Source organism: Cyprinus carpio, chromosome B8, assembly GCF_018340385.1.
Source record: "Cyprinus carpio isolate SPL01 chromosome B8, ASM1834038v1, whole genome shotgun sequence".
NCBI classification, from domain to species: domain Eukaryota; kingdom Metazoa; phylum Chordata; class Actinopteri; order Cypriniformes; family Cyprinidae; genus Cyprinus; species Cyprinus carpio.
Window position 1 is genome coordinate 534725 of NC_056604.1, and position 6267 is coordinate 540991.

Genomic DNA, 6267 nt, shown 5'->3' on the forward strand with positions numbered 1-6267 from the left:
TTTTTAATGGTTGAAAAGTTGATATTTTGTAATGTCTGTAATGGTATTTGTAGTGAAAACCATTAGACTTTTCTGCTGATGGTTTCTATTGTGTGTTTGGTTTTTTTTCATGCAGGAAGAAAATTTGCATTCGAGAGTTTCTTCCGCACAAAACCAACCGCAATCCCCTGGAAAAACATTGAATTGTGTCACAACAACATTTGCATTTCCCAAAAGAAACTGCTGCGTTCTCTAGTAAACATTTGCGTTCCCCAAGAAAGAACTTGTCGATTCGGTGTAGAAAACATGCATTTCCCAGATAAACTTTGCATTTACTCACCAAAACATTTTGCAATTCTCTCTCAGGAAGTATTACGTTCCTCTGAGAAACTTTGCATTGAACTTGCAAAACCATTTAATTATAGTTTTTCCCTCCATCTCTTTAATTTTTATTTTTGCAAATCCCTGAGTCAACTATAAAAAACCCACCCCCCATGGCAGCCAGGCTGCATTGGTCTTTCACAAAACCCCTACAACAAAAACACCCCCACATTTTTTGAAAGCGCCGATTACGCTATCTCGTCTTTGTTCTCAGAATATAATCCGATTATATTATGACAATCCAATAAACACTGACAATGAAGACATGAAACGAGATGAACATAGACGCAGAAAGACGCTCAGGAACGAAGCGTGGACAAGGATTCATGCAAGCCATACATCGAGGGGGACTCTTCAAGACAGAGGTGAAAATGATGATATGCTGACAACACCCATGAATTTGAGTAAAATAAATTTCGAAGGACGTTAAATGCAAATCCATTTTTTTCAGGCAATCATTCAGTAAATCATACAGAACTTTGAAAATGCATTTGAGCAAACAGTTTGTGCATCATTTGCAGAGGTTAAGCCTTTAAACTATTTGAGATGTTCCTCTTTTGCAGACACTCAGCCGTCGTAACCACTGTTAAAAGTCGTCTTACTATTTCATTTGTTTTTCCTCGCCTGCCTGCTGTAATAGAACCAGATGACTCTAAATATGACACGATCATCTGCTTCAGATAGAGCCACAGATTTGAGATCAAGTGTGTTTTAAATTGCTTCCGTTGGCGTCTATTTTTATGAATATTTTTTTCATTCCGAGTTCAATTAAAACTGTGAAAAGCAGGAGTAACACTCTGGATGCTAAGCTTGTTAGTATCTAAAGGGGTTGGGTTTCTTCTGTAGCAGCGTTTACTATTATTTAACAAAGAGTTTGAAGTCATATTCTCCATATTAAAAATCTGATCCCAAACCCATTTTGATTTGGTTTTCTGTGAAGATTCACATCCATCGTTATAGTAGTGTTTGATGTGACCAAAATGTGTATCACGGCATGCTGAGATGAATGAATTTTTTCCTGTCTGCAAGGTCCAGGTTTTGTAAGATTTTCATTTTAATTTACGGTGTAACTAAATATAATCAAAAATACCAATTTCCTATTTTGTCTTCAGCAATAAATATGACATGCAAAAAACATTTCTCTGTTCGATGGGAAAAATATCAAACGTCTCAATCATGGGAATACGAAGTGGGTTATTGAAACATCAATGAATAGACTCAACGAACAAAACGTCTCCGCAAACGAATGCTTAATGTGCACCGGCGAACGCATCAATATAATCTCATCAGTAGGCATCTACAAACCAGTCTTCAAGAAATGGCTGCATAGACGTGAAGAATGGCACCCCTAGGAGCCGAAACATCATTAAAAACAAAGTGCAGTTCATTGGAAAACACCTAAAATGACATTAGTTTAGTGGGGCTAAGACCTTCTGGAGTCAGTGTGCACTGATCTACAGCACCGATTGCATAAATAGAGTCACATCTACACTTCTGCTTTGACATCATTTTCAAGTATGCATCATAATCAGAATTGGCAACTGAAACGTTTCCTGCTTGAATACATCAAACGTGCACGAATAAAGCGGATTTAGGAAATCGTTCATGGATTTTAGGCTGTTATTGCTGCAGTGTGTACATGATAAAAATGCAATCAATCAGATAATTGTGTCATGTGTAAGGGAAACCCAGAATTTGTTGTAACTCTGCTTTTAACATGCACAAATAAAACTTTTAAAATTGGGTATAAAATAACATAAAAGTCAGCAAGAAATCTGCTCTGTTAGCAAGGCAATGATAAATCGGTAAATGCTGCTTTAAGAAAAATAAACATTTGATTAAGTCCTCATGGAAATTTACTGGACAGGCACAGAACAGAAACATTAAATGCCTTACAGGAGTAATTCAGCCAAACATTAAAATGTGCTGAAAATGTGCTCACCCTCAGATCATATGTGATGTTGTTTGTTTTTTTTCTTCATGTTTTTTGTAGTGTTGTAGTGCATTGGTTTCTCAGCAATGGATGTGAATGGGGTGCCGTCAGAATGAGAGTCCAAACAGCTGATAAAAACATCACAATAATCCACAGCACTCCAGTCCAGATGTTAACTGATGGACTGGAGTGCTGTGGATTACTTGTGGATTATTGTGATGTTTTAATCAGCTGTTTGGACTCTCATTATGACGGCACACCCATTCACTGCAGAGCATTCCATTGCTGAGACACTGACTGCAGTGCTACATTTCTACAAAACCTTGATGAAAGAAACAAAACATCATCCTGATCTCAGAGAACTGAGGGGGTGAGCACTTTTTAATTTCTGGCTTGAAACTGTACTCCTACTTAAATCAAGTCTGTGTGTAATTGTGATGGTAGCAGCTCTGAATTATGAGTAGCTGGTGAGTCATTTTAGAGTTACAGATTAAAATACATTTCTTGGCTAATACTCACCTATCAAAGCGGCACTGAATAAAGACTAATGAGTAGGTCGTTTGCGCCATTTAGCGATAAAAAGAAAGACGCTGCGCCTCTGGTGTACGGTGCAATGTGTTGTTTTAAAAGCTCTTAATAACTTGCTTCTAAGACTTATTATTACTGCGTCGTACGAGTTAAGCGCTCTGGGTTGCAGCTCACGAGGGTTGATGAAGTTCAGTCAGATAATATAATAAAAGGAGCTACAGTTACATTAAGATCCCATGGCAGCACCTGAAAACTCCACTGCAAAAAATCTTTTTTTTACTCAGTGTTTCATTTCTCTTGCTTCTAGAATAAATATCTAAACATTCTTGAATCAAGATGCATTTACTGTACAAGTAAAATGATTTAAGATATCAAGTCTTGTTTTCTAAAAAAAAAAAAAAAAAAAAGTATCAACATTTTGTAAGTTTTTGCTTAAAACAAGCAAAAATAATCTTAATTCAAAGGCTAAACGAGATTATTTTTAAAAGTACATTGGCAGATATTTTTGCTTATTTATTTTAAGGAAAAACATAAAAATTTTTTTTTTTTTTTTTACAGAAAACAAGACTATAATATCTTAAGTTAAATTTTACTTATTGCTTTGCTTGCATCTTGATTCAAGAATGCTTAGATGTTTATACTAGAAAACAATTTCAAAAACTAAGTAAGCTAAGATTTGGATTGAAAGAACTTGATTTTTTTGCAGTGTTAGCCAAAATATGGAGAAGGCACATTCTCTTTCAAAGACTGAAGGATAAAAAAAAAAAAAAAAAGACAGACGTTTAGACATTCAGTAAAAAGCTTTGTCAGACACACTTCTGGAATAAATAAACCCCACACCTGGAGGAGTTCCTGCTGGGACTTATAAACTGCTGTCGTAAACAGAGGCTCGTGGTCTTGCGTCGCGTCACAGGAACCAGATCCGTTCTCCGTGACGGCACTGCAGCCTCCATCACACATGGTGCTAAACGTCTTCACCGCCGGGAGCGTGTTGAGACGGAAAATGGAACACCGCCACAGCAAGAGCCAAGAATGAAACAGTACAACGCGCCGAACAGGAAAGGGAGGGCCGGGAATCACAGCGTTCTGAAACACAGAACACAGGCTTTCCACACACTTTCCATTTCAAAGATCACACACTTTTCAAGATTTTTCAAACAGACCATATTTCAAATATTTGTCAGCTTTATATTTGATATATAGTCATCTGTAAATATTTTTATTTTCTCAGGGTTTTTTTCATTGATTTTCTGTAAGTGGTAAAACATACAGAGCCCTTTTACATGCACACAAGAAACTTTTTTTTGCATGCTTACACGTTATCAGTTTCTAAGTCTTTATATAACCTATTTCCTTTGTGCATCACTGCCATTATTATGAATTAAACAAGAGGCATGGATGCCATCATGAATTAGTAGACATCTACTTGCTCAAAAATTTTTCTTGTCGTTATAGTCGTACCTCTAATTCACGAACTATTATATACTTACAATCAAAATTTGTCTTTTCTTAGAGTAGTACCTCTAATATCAATAACTATTGTCTACTTTAACACATCCTCCGTGAACACAGAAACTATGACATGAAATGCAAATACTTTTAGGAACACCTGAGAAGATGAGGTACAGAGTGATTAGGTTCATGTACCTCGTCCGCTCTTTCGTGTCGGGTGTGAGCGCGGACGGTTCGGAATCCCCGGGGCTCAGCTCCTTCAGTTCCACATTGAAGAGGAAGAAAATGAATCCGAAGAGAGCCGGGGCAGGGAGTCCGTTACACAGACCTCGGAATCCCATGTTGATCATGCCCTGAAACAGCTCCTAACACAAACAGTCAATCAATCAATCATCATTCAATCAATCATCACAATCAATCATCATGTCATCGGAATATCCTGTGATCTGTGCACTGGACAAACAAGGAAACATTACAACCAAAATTATTAAAGAAAATAATGACAAAACAATTTTGTGTGCATGACTGGAAAACAGATATGCATCTATTTTGTTTGACAAAATAAATAAAAATTCATTTTTGTTTTCAGAAAACAAGTCTTTAATATTTTCAATCATTTTTTTTTCCAGTAAGAAAGTCATTTTTTGCAGCGTATGTTTTGCCACGAGAATATAAGTCATCCTATTTATTGTCATTTACAAATACGGCACTTTCACGAAAGCGACAATGTAATCAGCTGTGCATTGGTTTATTTAACCTCATCTAGTTTCCTAAGTATTTTTATTTATTATATCAATGAAATACTCAGTTAACATTATGACACTAAGAAGCTTCTCTCAAAGGGCTGACCCACTGAAAATTCCTAAAATCAGCTTCAAAAACGATTTCAAATTCTGTTCATTTAATGCTTTCTATTAAAAACAACAGCAATCAATTGTTTTTTTTTTTGAAACACAAAGTTTGGCATGCATTGATTCCGCATACGCAAACAGTGCAAGATGTAAGTCTTCTGTGACCCCACTTTGACTGATTTTTAACGAATCTAGTTTTAATCATAAGAATTCGCCCGCTAATTATCATTGCATATTTCCAGAAAAACAAGTGTAAACTTAATGATGCTCATGCATCATGATTTAACGAATGTTGTAGATAGTTCCACTGTAAAACTGAGGGGAATTGGAGCGTGTCGTGGTTTGTGCCGTTTATACATACTGAAAGTGCCGGTCCTTGATTTCTGATATGGCTTGAGCTCCTGCGCGGTCGACAATCTACGTGTACAAAAATGAACCTCTACCAAAGTAAACAAACACATTTGTTTCAAATTGTGTGTTGCTGCGGCAAACCATTGTCGTTGTTGACTCGGCACACCACCTGTGTTCGAGGACATCTACAACTGTTGTTTTGTGGAATAACAAGAATACGTGTCCGTTGTTTCTTGTACCGTTTTCTTCAGGAAGAATACTGTTTTATACACGATATACACTTTACCTGCTCCTGGTTTTAATTTTGTGAAACCTGTACGTACATGTATGGAAGATCACCGTTGGGTAAATAAAACCCCAATAAGAGCCCACCGGTGAGGGCCGTGGTTTACAAGGGAAGTTCAAAACATCTTAAAGGGGTCTTTACCTAACAACCGGCCCCTCAGCTGTTTATAAACTCACCTGTAACCCCTGGCTTGACCAATGGAAAACAATTACTTGCTTCAGTGGATGATTGTGTTGCTGTGTTTTCGGTCATCTCAGTCTCTACCCTCTGGTAGTGATTCCGGGCAGAGAGAGACACCATGCGCGCTCACGGCTGAAAGGTGCTCTGCGACATGGCATCCCCGGCTCCGGCCGTACAACCCGGCCACATCATCCGCTCATCACAAAAACACAGTCCCTCACACCATTCACAACACTAAAAAACTTCCTCTCTGTCCAGTACATTAAAGGGCAAGATTCTCAACATTATGGGCAGAGCCTAAGCCAGTTACACAGGGTCGCTGGAGG